Source organism: Myotis yumanensis, unplaced genomic scaffold (assembly GCF_028538775.1).
Source record: "Myotis yumanensis isolate MYYU_CA2020_CCGP unplaced genomic scaffold, mMyoYum1.0.hap1 SCAF_11, whole genome shotgun sequence".
NCBI lineage: Eukaryota > Metazoa > Chordata > Mammalia > Chiroptera > Vespertilionidae > Myotis > Myotis yumanensis.
The window spans coordinates 65632621-65647576 of record NW_027223762.1 but is presented as its reverse complement, the minus strand read 5'-3'; the positions used below and the strand labels follow the sequence as shown (position 1 = coordinate 65647576).

The 14956-nt window shown below is 41.5% G+C and overlaps 1 non-coding gene and 1 pseudogene across 1 annotated transcript; one reads left to right on the top strand and one right to left on the bottom strand.

The window, feature by feature from the left end:
* Positions 1 to 473: 473 nt before the first annotated feature.
* Positions 474 to 1608, bottom strand: LOC139019532 (Krueppel-like factor 17; annotated as a pseudogene).
* An 11648-nt stretch (positions 1609 to 13256) lies between these two features.
* Positions 13257 to 13364, top strand: LOC139020300 (U6 spliceosomal RNA). The gene has a single exon (XR_011473291.1). It is a non-coding gene; the product is annotated as a U6 spliceosomal RNA (small nuclear RNA).
* The last annotated feature ends 1592 nt before the right edge of the window (positions 13365 to 14956 follow it).

Genomic DNA, 14956 nt, shown 5'->3' with positions numbered 1-14956 from the left:
TGTGTCCCAAATGGTCCACTAATATTTTTTTCACTTACTAGAAGACCTTTGCCAAGGTCTCATGGCTAGTCAGCGGCATATTCAGGATTTGAACATAGACTGGCTCTGGAAACTGTGGAAGACCAAGATAAGAATCTTGGATTTTTTTTATAGCAGGCAAAGGAGAGTCACTGGAGAGTTTTAAGTTGGGGAGTGACATAAAGAGCTTTTTAATAAAACTCCCAATCTCTACTTTGCTTCATCTTTCCATGTAGCTAAACTCAGCAACAGTAGGTGGCCCCAAAGAGGTAAGGGCATCCAAGACAGTTTTTGAAGAGTCCCTGATGGGGTCCAGCTCATATGGGCTTCACTCAACACTGCCTCACAATCTTTCTCAGTCTGCAAATAAGCCTATACCTACTAAGGAGACTAGCTGGTCAGAGGCAAGCAGGATCTGAGTGGAGAAGCCAAAATGAAAGGAAGAGGAGGTTGACCTAAAGACCAGGAGCAGGAGGACCAGCTCTCTCTTCATCGTTGGCCTGTGGATTGGGGGATCCTGGGACCCACAGATGAGTCCTTTGGTGTTGCCTGAGATGGTCAGATCTCATGAACTCTCGGCCACACTGATCACATCTATGTGGTCGGTATCTGGTGTGTATCCGCATATGTTGTCCAAGCTCATCAGAACGGAAGAAAGACCACGTACAACCTTCCCATTCACATTTATAGGGCCTCTCACCTCTGTGTTTGCATTGGTGACTCAGAAGGTGGGAGCGCTTGGTGTAAGCTTTCCCACCGTTCTCATACTGGCAGCAGTAAGGCCTTGCAATCTGGGATCTGCTCCTGTAAGCCCTTTCTGGGGCCCCGCAATTCTGCTCTCCTCTCTGTGGCGCAGGTATAGGCTGCTTGGGTAGGAAGGGGTCTTCCTGGGAGGCTGACTGGCTAACATAAGAGTCCTGGGATTCTAAAGTCAGCAATGATGGGGAGCCATCTGGGGGCATTCCACAGTTGTGGAGATCTCTAGGGAGTAACATCTGAGCCAAAGAGGGGAACCCAGCCTGGCCCCCAGCAGAAGGCACAGTGGCAGGCGATAACATTTCAGGTGTTAAGGAGTCTCTATTAGAAGGTACTGTAGGGTGGCCAGAATAATGCATTGTTGGTATCCTAATGTGGGACATTGTGACTGGTGGCCCATTGGGGGGCATGCTCAGATTCCCACTGAAGTTCATGGCCATCCCTGGAACATTGGGCTCTCCAAAGGACATCATCTGGAACCTGTTGAAAATCATCATTCCTGGTTGAGAGGGAGATATTCTCTGACAGTAAATCATTTGGGAAGGAGGGAGAGTCACTTGGAGGCAATAATTCACACTACGCTCAGGCAGCAACACACTGGACTGTGGCCCCATTTCATCTGCGTTCTGCCTGGGCTTCTGAGTAGAAACCAAGGGCATCCCCTCCAGCTGTGGACGCTGAAGGAGGTGTTGAATGCCTGATGAGTCACGGTTCCAAGAGGTGCTGCACTCCACTGCTTTCGGGTGATGGAGACATGTTCAAGACTCACATCGACTTCTCAGTATCCCCTGCCAGCTGGTGCGGAGCTGCCGGCCACGGGTTCGCTCGCTCCATCTCCGCCTGGGATCCACGCACCGCCGGGCTGTGTGCGAGTCCCGACCATGTCGGGGCCGAGCTGAGCCGCGCTGCTCGGCGTCACAGGTCGCGTGTCGCACACCTTCACGCCACAATCGCAGTGCTCCATTTCTCCTGTTTTAGTCTTTTGGAAGTTTTAGGAATTTCTCTTTATCCTTGGAGCTTTAAAGAAATGTTTTAACCTTATATACATAAGGTTGCAATGGTGATCTCTTTCACCTTTAAAAAAATTGAGGTATAACTGACATGTAACATTATATTAGTTTAAGTTATACAACATAATTATTTGATACTAGTAGCCCGGTGCACAAAATTCATGCACATTAAAGGGGAATTAATTGCCCTAACCTGTTTGGCTCAGTGGATAGAGCATTGGCCTGCAGACTCAAGGGTCCCAGGTTCGATTCTGGTCAAGGGCACGTACCGTGGTTGCAGGCACATCCCCAGTGGGGAGTGTGCAGGAGGCAGCTGATCGATCTTTCTCTCTCATCGATGTTTCTAACTCTCTATCCCTCTCCCTTCCTCTCTGTAAAAAATCAACAAAATATATTTTTTTAAAAAAGGGAATTAATTAGCAGAGATATTTTAATATTGCTATTTGCCCTTTCTCTATAATAGAAGTGTGAGAGATGAAAGGAAATTAGTAAAATGTATATGAAAATCATATATAAATTTATTAATAAATAAAAAGTAACAAAAGGATATAACAACAACTGAGGCATGATATAAAAATGACAAAAAATGATATGTAAACAACAAAAACATGATATGAAAACAACAAAAACATGATATACAAACAACAGTGATGCAAACAATGACACTTTCAGAGTGCTTGACTAATTTCCCTTGTGATGAAGTACTTAGAACTTTAACTGTAACATCACATGCTCTTCAAACTCGAGAGAAAGCAACATATAACTGACCATATGCAAAAATGGGTTCAGGTAGGAATATGCCTACTCTGTTTAGAGTTTGTCCTTGTGATTTATTAATAGTCATCACAAATGCTGGCATCACAGGAAACCGTCGTCGAATCAATTTAAATGGGAGGCCAGTGTTAGATGGGGAAAAATTAATTCTTGGAATCAGAACAGCCTCTTCCTCTGCAGATCCTGTTAATACTTCAGTTTCGGTAATGTTAGGTTGTAATCTTTTGATAATAAATCTGGTACCATTACAAAGACCCCATTTACTATTGAGATTTCTCAATAGCATGATGATTGCACCCACTTTCAATTTTAATTTATGACATGGCATTCCCACAGGAGTAATATTATTAAGAAATTTGATGGGAAAATTTTCCTTTTCAGCATTATCTGTGGAACCAATGAAATCATCACTCAAATATGTGTGAAAATCTCCATCGAGTATATCCAAATTTTCTTCATTTAATTTTTGAACATGCTCATTTTTTGGACAAAGAATTGCACGTTTAGATATATGTTTAATATTATCTATAGCAGTGGTTCTCAACCTTGGCTGCACATTAGAATCACCTGGGAATCTTTTTAAAATCCTGATTCCTGGGCCTCATCCTCTGGAAATTGTTTCTTTGTTATGGGGTGGGGCCACAACATTAGTAACAAAGGAACAGAATTAAAACTTTATTGTGGGGAGCCTCTACAGTGTTTTGGATAGGTTCAAGCCTTGGACTGATGAGAGGGCACAGTCCTCTCATTGCCACGTGCAAGTCCCAGCTTGGAGGGCAGGGCCCTCCCAGCACAATTATAGCCAACAGCTGTAGTTGTAAGCTTGAACCTATGGTCTGAACAAGTGGCCCCACATGTGTGAGTGATGTGGGCTTGATAGAGTTCAGGTACATGTAGTTGAGTAGGATTGAAACCCAGGAGAATGTTTGTAAACATCTTGGTCACGCCCTTACTTTGCCTGGTAGCATCTGCTATAAAATAAAGGCATGGCTGTGGGCATGGTCGCTGTCTCTCAGAGAAGCAGCGTCCCCCCAAGACCTGGCTTTCATTCTCTTGTCTGTCTTTTCTAAGCCTTTCAGCCGCCCCCACTCAGGTTCACCCCTGGCCGTGCTGGCGCGTGGCACACTTTAGAAAGATCTGCCTCCATGCTCCAAGGGCGGGTTCCTGCCTCAAACCCCGCCCTTGCCAGAAACAACTCCAGGAAACAGCTTGGGGGAGGGTGCAGCTGTTGCCAAGACAACCCCTATAGGACTGACTTCCTTCCGGTTGGTTGCAGCTGTTCTTCTGGATGTGATGAACACCACCCATGGTTTTTATATAAGTAGATCTGTATACATTGCAAAATTGATCACCCCAAAAAGTCTAGTTAAAATCCTTACATGGTTACAAACTTTTTTCTTGTGATTAATTCTTTTAAGATTTATTCTCTTAGCAACTTTCATATATGAAATATCGATACTAACTATAGTCACTATACTATACTGTACATTACACCCTCATGACTTCTTTATTTCATGACTGAAAGTTTGTACCTTTTGAATTCCTCCTAACACCCCCCCCCACCCCCGCCCATCACATCAGGGAATCACCAACCTGTTTTCTATATCTATGAGCCTGTTTTTATCTTTTGTTTTATTTTTTAGATTCTACATATAAGTAAGACCATATGGTATTAGCTTTTTTTTTTTATGTCTGACTTATTTCACTTAGCATAATGTCCTTGAGGTATGTTCATGTTTTTGCAATTGGTAAGATTTCATTCTTTTTCATGGTTAAACTAGAGACCCGATGCACGAAATTCATGCAAGGGGCTCAGCCCTCACAGCCACTGCAGTTTGCCTTGGCCCTCGCAGCCCCACCTTCATCTGGAAGGTCGTCCAAAAGGACATCCAGAAGGACATCTGGAAGGTCGTTTGGCTATCTGGTCTAATTAGCATATTATGCTTTTATTATTATAGATAATATTGATTTATCCTTTAGCACAATATTGAGAAAGAGTATATATACCTTTATTTTTTTTTAAATATATTTTATTGATTTTTTACAGAGAGGAAGGGAGAGAGATAGAGAGCTAGAAACATCAATGAGAGAGAAACATCGATCAGCTGCCTCCTGCACATCTCCCACTGGGGATGTGCCCGCAACCCAAGTACATGCCCTTGACCGGAATTGAACCCGGGACCCCCCAGTCCACAGGCCAACGCTCTATCCACTGAGCCAAACCGGTTTCGGCATAGTATATATACCTTTAGAACTCCTATAGGAAAAATGTTTAATTCTCTGTATTTCATGTCTTGTAATGTTTATTTCATGACTAATCATTGCCATTAGTTTATTCTTTAGCATTATAATGAAAATATTCTTGGGTTGACCTTACACTTTCAGCTGATTCTAGTCTTCTATTTAACCTAATTATTTGTTTTTATTTCATAAATCATTGATAGGTATTAAAGTTAGGATTCAAATCTGGAGTCTGTGCTACTACACTGCTAGTAAAAGATATAAAGACCTTGTTCTTTAATCCAGTTAGAATTTTTGTCCTTTAATAAGGAAATTTTAACCCACCTACATTATTGGGATAATTGATATGTACTTTTATCATTTTAAGGACATGAAAACTATTAACATTTCTCTGAGGTTATCACTTATGAAGTATTTTTTTCCTTTTCTCTATTAAGACTATGTACTTAAAAGTTTTTTGTTTCAGTTTGATTATTTTGATGCCTTCCTTTCTCACTATTGTTTTCCATACATACTAGGCTAATCTTGGCTTTCTGTGTTGTGTTTGACATTCTTCTTCAACTATCATTGAATGTTTTGATTAGTCAGCTTATTCAGATCATGGAGAAGTATTAGGATTTGGGATTAGGTTCATGTGGGGAGCTTGTCTTCTAGGTCTCCCTCCCTCCTGGAGCCCCATTACCTAATCTATGGACCTTCTGTGCCAAATTTCTGACTTAGGAGAAGTATTCGTGTAGTTTAAAAATGAATACTAAGTCAGCTCTTTCCACCTCTTTCTTCTGGCCTCTAATGTCCCTATAAAGGTCTGGAAGACCTTCAGAGTCAACTTGTATCTTTCTTTAACCCCAACAGATTGAATATTTCTTATTTGAAAGTAGTTGTAAGGTTTTAACCTGGGAACACATGCTGCTGTCACCATTGGATATGGACAGCAAAAAAAGAGGAAGGAAAGAATTACTCCACATATAGTTATTTAACTAATTGCTCTGAAAACTTCTTGAAAGTCCAGGCCTATTTTTTGCAGTTATTTATGCTGAATGTGGGGAAATTTTAGAATTGCTTTTGTGGTCCTGAATTTTAAACAGGACTTTTCATGTTGCTGTTTTCCCACCGATGCAGTCCTATTCAATCTTTGTCTTCCAGAAGTTTCTAAAATTTTGAACCAAGGAAATTTCTTTCCTGCGTTTTTTGTATTGTTGTTATGCTTTAGTTAATCCTTCATAGAGAGAGGAATAAAATATCTTCAGTTCTTAAGTTAGTTCACTTGATTCAGTACTCTCTACTTCATTTCAAAAATATATTCCTTGTCTCTAAAACAAAGTAAGTAGGGAAAGGGGAAGAGGTACATTTGTGTGTAACTTCATTCCTCATAGCCACTCCCAACAGGCTTAACTGAGGGACCTTTATCCCCAGTCTCATAGTCCACATCCACTGGAGACTATCATGCTTGGCCATACCAAGTCACTACCTTTTCTAATTTCTCGATGCACTCTCTATTTTAGTTTCACCTTTCACTTGCACTCCAACCCCAAACCCTTCACTTAATTTAAATGTTAGATTTGTCTACTAGTCTACTTTCTTCTATAAAGAAAACTATCTAAGACACTAGTTTACATTAAAATGTTAGGAATTCTGGGTTTGAACAAGCCAGTTGTAAAAAACACTTTGGGAGTGATGGTAGTGGAGTAAGTCAATACTGCACAGACATGCTCCCAGGATCAAACTAGATTACAACTAAAATACAAACAAACAAACAAAACTATCCTGAATAATCAACTGAAGACTAGCTGGAGAGAACCATAATATCCAAGGACGGAAAGTGAAGGCCACATAGAGACTGGTAGAAAGAGCAGAGTTGTGAAAGGGCTGTCCAGGCACTCACAGACAGCAGCTGAAGTTCTGGAGAGATATCTCAGCTGTGGAGGGTTGCCACTGAAAACTCTGGGCTCTAAACCCCAAGCAGGGCCCCCAGCAGAGAGCACCAGAACTGAGAAAGGTGCCCATGTACCATCTAGCTGTGACAAGCAGCAGGGTTGCTGTCTGCAGAGGAGAGATGGCTGGAAATGCAGGCACTCACTTAAAGGGCCAATGCACAATATTTCGTGCAGCCACTCACCTTGGGCTCCAGCAGAGGGAGGGCAGAGAGGACTGGAGCTGTGTGAGCAGAAGTCATGATTGGGGGCTCTGAGGTTAGAGCTTGGAGAGCAGAAACCCTGGTTTTCTGTGCTGAATCATTCCTTTACACTGTGGAGGTCATCTTTCTTAGGCAGACATTTGCTATCCATGTGGTTTTGCCTGGGAGAAGACAGTTACCCCACCCTATTGGAAAACCCCTTGCCCCATTCTGTGGAGTTTCTGAGGCCCATTAAAAGATTGAGAAGAACAATTAGCCTCCAGGCAGAAGAAATTGTCCCATCCTGTTGGGAAAACCTCTTGCCCCACCTGTGGCTTAGGCTACTCAAGACTGAATCCAATTAGTCTGCAAGCAGAGGTAGGTCTTTGAAGGCTTTGACACTTTACCTGATCTAATTAGTCATAACTATTTATGACTAATTAGATCAGGTAAAGTATTAACTAGAGGTTGGGAGGCATAGCAGATCGACCTAATACATAAGTCATGAACCCAAATAAGCAGCCAAAATAGGAAGACAAAAACCAACCCCAAAATGAAAGTATAAGAGAATTCTCCAGAAGAAGAGCTAAATGAAATGAGATAAGAAATTTATCAGACATAAAGTTCAGAATAATGATGGCAAAGATACTCAACAACATGAGAATAGATATAGTAACTATAAAGAATGACATAAGACTAATAAAGAACACAATGGAAGGAATACACAACAGATTAGGGGAAGCCAAGATTAGATTAATGAATTAGAATGTAAGGCAGAAAAAAATCACACAATCAGAGAACCAAAAAAAACAACAAAAACAAACAATTAAAAAACACAAGGAGAGCTTAAGGGAGCTGTGGTACAACATAAAATATGACAATATTTGCATAATAGGAGTGCCAGAGAAGAAGAAAGTAAGCAAGTAATGGAGAATATGTTGGAAAAAATAATGGCAAAATACTTCCCTAACCTGCTGAAGCAAAAAGTCACACAAGAACAGGAGGCACAGAGAGTCCCAAGCAAGATTCAAACAGACCCATGCCAAGACACATCATAATTAAAATGCCAAAAATTAAAAACAAAGAGACAATCTTAAAGGATGCAAGAGAAAAGCAATTTGCTACCTGTAAAGGAGCTCCCATAAGGCTGTCAGCTGATTTCTCATCAGAAACTCTACAGGCCAGAAGGGAATGGCATGAGGTACTCAAAGTAATGAAAAGCAGGATCTGAAACCAAGCCTACTCTATCCAGCAAGGCTATCTTTCAAAATAGATAATGATATAAAGAGCTCCCCTGTAAAAAAGACAACAGGGGTTTACCACCACCAAACCAGTTAACAGGACTGCTAATGGTAATGCTGTAATGAGAAGAAGAAAGAGAGAGAGAAATCTAGGCATACAGAATTAAAATGGTAATAAAAAGTACCTAAAAATCATAACCTTAAATGTAAATGGATTAAATGCACCAATCAAAAGACTTAGGGTAACTGAATGAATAAAAAAACATGACCCAGGAGAAGCCAAGATGGCAGCATAGGTAAACACCAGAAATTGCTCCCTCGCACAACCACTTCAAAAATACAACTAAAAGACAAAACAGACATCATCCAGAACCACAGGAAGGCTGGCTGAGTGGAAATTCTACAACTAGAAGGAAAGAGAAAAGCACACTGAGACTCAGAGGAGGTGCAGAAGTAAAGTGCAGAGGTACGGAGGCTCACGCTCGGAAAGGGGCTGGCAACTGAGGATGCGGCGCACGTGGAAAGGGCTGGCAGCTGAGGATGAGGTTGTCTTTTTCAATCGGGAGGGAGTCTCAAGCTCCCGACTGCTCTGAACTCCAATTCTGGGCGAGTCTCTGGGGACCCAGACTCATATGGGAGAAACTGGACTGTCTGGCATCTGTTGGAACTCGAGGGCGGCTTTCTCTCAGAGGTGCTTGCAGCGATTACCGGGACACTGAGAAGCGGGGCCTCTTAGGGCAGGACTGAGGAGCAGCCATAGCTGCTTGCCCCACCCTGTTGATACCCTGAGACCCCACCCCACCCAAGCTGTGTGTAGAGGCTTTTGCATATGAAAGGCCTGGCCCTATGCAATCTGAAAATTACCTAACAAACTGCAGCTGGGTCAGAGAAACCCAGAACATCCAAAAGAAGGCCCAAGGCCCCACAGCAGCTTGCATTGCTTTACATTTGGGCTCCTACTGGGTAGCCTCAGGCAGAGGCTAAATTAGCACCTCCTTAGAGATCCAAGAGCCAGTGTACCCAGTGGTCAGAGTGGGACCATCCAGATTACAACTCCTCAGATCCATAAGGGACACACTCAGGGGGCAGACTCAGTGAGCACCAAAGCCCCACTGAAGCAAGTCTTGCCCCAGAAGGGTGTCTCCAGCACAGAAGTTCTCCCACTGTAGACACAGCTGATTCTCACAGCCAATTGTCCTGGAGGTCAATTCCTCCCAGTGATACCTACAACAATCAAGGCTTAACTACAACAAGACTGTGCACAAAGCCCACAAAGGGGTGCACCAAGAGTGTCCACCTCAGGTAATTGGGGAAGCTGAGCCACTGGGCCCTATAGGACACCTAGCACACAAAGCCACTCTACCAACACAGGGAAGCATAAAAAATGCGGAGACAAAGAAACAGGTCACAAATGACAGAACTGGAGGAAAGCAAACTACTGGATATAGAGTTCAAAAACCACACTTTTAAGGTTTTTCAAGAATTTCCTAGAAACCGCCGATAAACTTAGTGAGACCCTCAAGAAATCTAGTGAGACCCTCGAGGTTATGAAAAAGGACCAACTAGAAATTAAGCATACACTGACTGAAATAAAGAATATTATACAGAGTTCCAACAGCAGACTAGAGGATCGCAAGAATCAAGTCAAAGATTTGAAATACGAAGAAGCAAAAAACACCCAACTGGAAAAGAAAAAAGAATCCAAAAATATGAAGATAGTGTAAGGAGCCTCTGGGACAACTTCAAGCGTACCAACATCCAAATTATAGGGGTGCCAGAAGAAGAGACATTGAAAACCTATTTGAAGAAATAATGACAGAAAACTTCCCCTACCTGGTGAAAGAAATAGACTTACAAGTCCAGGACGTGCAGAGAACCCCAAACAAAAGGAATCCAAGGAGGACCACACCAAGACACATCATAATTAAAATGCCAAGGGCAAAAGACAAAGAGAGAATCTTAAAAGCAGCAAGAGAAAAACAGTCAGTTACTTACAAGGAAGTACCCATATGATTGTCAGCTGATTTCTCAACAGAAACTATGCAGGCAAGAAGGGAGTGGCAAGAAATATTCAAAGTGATGAATGCCAAGAACCTACAACCAAGCTTATTTTACCCAGCAAAGCTATCATTCAGAATTGAAGGTCAGATAAAGAGCTTCACAGATAAGAAAAAGCTAAAGGAGTTCATCACCACCAAACCAGTATTATATGAAATGCTGAAAGGTATCCTTTAAGAAGAGGAAGAAGAAGAAAAAGGTAAAGATAGAAATTATGAACAACAAATACACATCTATCAACAAGTGAATCTAAAAATCAAGTGAATCAAAAATCTGATGAACAGAGTAAACTGGTGAATATAATAGAATCAGGGGCATAGAAAGGGAGTGAACTGACTATTCTCGGGGGGGAAAGGGGTGTGGGGGGTTCGGTAAGAGACTAGACAAAAATCGTACACCTATGGATGAGGACAGTGGCGGGGAGGGTAAGAGCAGAGGGTGGGGTGGGAACTGGGTGAAGGGGAGCTATGGGGGAAAAAAGAGGAACAACTGTAATAATCTGAACAATAAAGATTTAATTTTTTTAAAAAGGAAGAGGAAGAAGAAAAAGGTAAAGAAAAAATTATGAACAATAAAGTGACAACAAATACATATCTATCAACAAGTGAATCTAAAAATCAAATGAATAAAAAATCTGATGAACAGAATAAACTGGTGAATGTAATAGAATTAGGGGCATGGAAAGGGAGCAGACTGACAATTCTCCGGGGGGAAGGAAGTTCGGGGGGGTGCGGGAAGAGATTGGACAAAGACCTTACACCTGTGGATGAGGACAGTGGGGTGGCGAGGGCCTGGGGTAGGATGGTAACCAGGTGGAGGGGAGCAAGGGGGGGGAAAAAGAGGAACATCTGAACAATAACGATTTTAAAAAATAATAATAAAAAAAAATTTTTTAAAAAACACACAAAAAACAAAACATGACCCAACTATATGCTGTCTACAAGAGACCCACCTCAGAACAAAAGACTCACACAGGATGAGAGTGAAGGGATGAAAAAAAACATTTCCATACAGATGGAATGAAAAAACAAAGCTGGTGTAACAATACTCATTAGTGACAAAATAGACTTCAAAATGAAGGCCATCACAACAAAAGTCACTACATAATGCTAAAGGGATCAATCCAACAAGAGGATATATTCCTGGTAAACTTATAGCTTACAATATAGGATCACCCAGATATATAAAAATACTTCTAAAGGACTTTAAAGGAGAGATCATTAACAATCATGTATAATAAAAGCCCAGCGACTGAAACGGTGGATCGACCAGAATGACCAGAGACCAGAACACCGTGGCGCTTTGCCCTGGCTGGCCCCACCCCCCAGGGAGCAGTTAGGGACAATCAGGCAGGCAGGTGAGTGTTTAGAGGCGATGAAGCAGGCAGGCAGAGGCGGTTAGGGGCAATCAGGCAAGCAGGAGAGCGGTTAGGAGCCAGTGGTCCCAGATTGCGGGAGGGATGTGCAACTGCCAGTTTAGGCCCAATCCACAGGGATCCCTGTGGGACCGGGCCTAATCCAGCTTTTTGACTTCCCCAGAAAGGTCCTGGATTGCGAGAGGGTACAGGCCGGGTTGAGGAATGCCCCCCCAGCCCCCCGTGCACAAATTTCATGCACCGGGCCTCTAGTCTCATATAATAAAAGCCTAATATGCTAAGTGTCTGGTCATCTGGTCGTCCATTTAACCAATTAAAGCATAATATGCTAATGATATGCTAAGGCCGCTCATCTGCTTGCTATGACATGCACTGACCACCAGGGGTCAGATAGTCGACTGGTTGACAAGTCGCTATGATGTGCACTGACCATCAGGGCTAGATCAGCCGTGGGCAAACTACGGCCCTCAGGCTGGATCCGGCCCATTTGAAATGAATAAAACTAAAAAACAAAAAAGACCGTACCCTTTTATGTAATGATGTTTACTTTGAATTTATATTAGTTCACACAAACATTCCGTCCATGCTTTTGTTCTGGCCCTCCGGTCCAGTTTAAGAACCCATTGTGGCCCTCGAGTCAAAAAGTTTGCCCACCCCTGGGCTAGATGCTCCAACCGGTAGGTTAGCTTGCTGCTGGGGTATGGCCAATTGGGAGTGAGAGAGATGGGTCGGACATGCCCTGGAGCCCTCCGGTGGTTCCTTCCCAGCTGGCCAACTTCCTGTGTCCCTCCCTGGCCCCAATCATGCACCAATGGGGTCCCTAGGCCTGGCCTGTGCCCTCTTGCAATCTGTGACCCCTTGGGAGATGTCGGAGAGTCGGTTTTGGTCCAATCCCGCTCAACATAGGATCTGTCCCCTGGTGGTCAATGTGCTCCCACAGGAGGAGCGCCGCTCAGCCTCTGCGGCAGCATTAAGGATGTCCAAGGGCTCCCAGACTATGAGAGGGTGCAGGCCAGGCTGAGACCTCCCCCCCCCCAAGTGCACAAATTTTGTGCACCAGCCTTCAAGTACAATCATATTAGGGGGTTTTAACACCATGCTGACTTCACTAGATAGATCTTCAAGACAAAAAATTAATAAGGAAAGAGTTTCTTTAAATGACATATTGGATCAAATGGATTTAATTGACATTTATAGAACATTTCACCCCAAAGCTTCAGAATATACCTTCTTCTCAAGTGAACATGAGTAATTCGCAAAGATAAGCCACATTTTAGGGCACAAAACAAGTCTCTACAAGTTTAAGAAAATTGAAAGCATATCAAACATCTTCTCAGATCACAGTGGCCTGAAATTAGAAATCAACTACAGTAAAAACACTCAAAAACATGGAGGCTAAATAGCATGTTATTAAACAATGAATGGGTTACCAATGAGATCAAGAAAGAAGTAAAAACTACCTGGAAACAAATGAAAATGAACACACAACAACCCAAAATCTCTGGGACACAGCAAAAGCAGCCCTGAGGGAGAAATTCATCGCCCAAAAGGCCTACCTCAAGAAACATAAAAATCTCTAATAAACTACCTAACCCTATAACTAAAAGAATTAGAACAACAAGAAAAGCACGGAGTAAATAGAAAGAAAAAATAATAAAGATTAGAGCATAGTGCTTGCTTCAGCAGCACATATACTAAAAATTGGAATGATACAGAGAAGATTAGCATGGCCCCTGCCCAAGGATGACATGCAAATTCATGAAGCGTTCCATATTTAAAAAAAAAAAAGATTAGAGCATAAATAAATGACAGAGACTAAAAAAAAAAAAATCAATGAAACCAAAAGCTGGTTCTTTGGAAAGTCAAACAAGATTGATGAACCATTAGTCAGACTCATCAAGAAACAAAGAGAGCAGACCCAAATAAATAAAATAAGAGAGGTAACAACAGACATCACAGAAATATAAATGATTGTAAGAAAATATTATGAACAACTATATGCCAACAAAATAGACAAACTGGTTGAAATGGATAAATTCCTAGAAACATACAATCTCCCAAAACTGAATCAGGAAGAAGCAGAAAACCTGAATAGGCCAATAACAACTGAGGAAATAGAAGCAGTAATCAAAAAGCTCTCAACAAACAAAAGCCTTGGTCCAGATGGCTTCACAGGGGAGTTTTACCAAACAATCAAAGAAGAGCTAGCACCTATACTCCTCAAACTATTCCAAAAAATCCAAGAGGAAAGAACACTTCCAACCTCTTTTTATAAGGCCAGCATTATCCTAATTCTAAAACCAGATAAAGACACTACCAAGAGAGAGAATTCCAGTCCAATATCCCTGATGAACGTAGGTGCTAAATTTCTCAACAAAATATTAGCAAATCAGATCCAGCAATATATTAAAAAGATCATACACCATGACCATGTGGGATTTATTCCAGGGATGCAAGGCCGGTACAATATGCACAAATCAATAAACATGATACATCACATTAAACATATTGAAAGACAAAAATCACATGACATATCAATAGACCCAGAAAAAGCATTCGACAAAATCCAACACCCATTTTTGATAAAAACTCCCAGCAAAGTGGCAATAGAGGGAACATATCTCAACATAATAAAAGCCATATGTGACAAACCTACAGCCAACATCATACTCAATGGGCAAAAACTAAAATCATTGCCCCTGAGAACAGGAACAAGACAGGGATGCCCTCTTTTACCACTCTTGTTCAACATAGTACTGGAAGTCCTAGCCACAGTGATCAGACAAGAATAAGAAATAAAAAGCATTCAAATTGAAAAGGAGGAAATAAAACTCTCATTATTCACAGATGACATGATATTGTACATAGAAAACCCTAAAGACTCCATCAAAAAACTACTAGATTTAATCAATGAATTTGGCATGTAGCAGAATACAAAATCAACACCCAAAAATCAATGGCTTTTTTATGTACCAATAATGAATTCTCAGAAAGAGAAACTAAAAAAGCAATTCCATTTACCATTGCAACAACAACAACAAAATAAGATACTTAGGAATAAACTTAACCAAGGAGGTAAAAAACTTGTATTTGGAAAACTATAGGACATTGAAAAAAGAGATAGAAAAAGATATAAACAAGTGGAAGAATATTCCGTGTTCATGGATTGGTAGAATCAACATAATTAAAATGCCCATGCTACCCAAGGCAATCTACAGATTCAATGCAATCCCTATTAAAATACCAACAGCATATTTCACAGATCTAGAACAAATACTCTAAATTTATTTGGAACCAAAAAAGACCCTGAATGACTGCAACAATCTTGAGAAAGTAGAACAAAGCTGGAGGAATCACAATACCAGATATC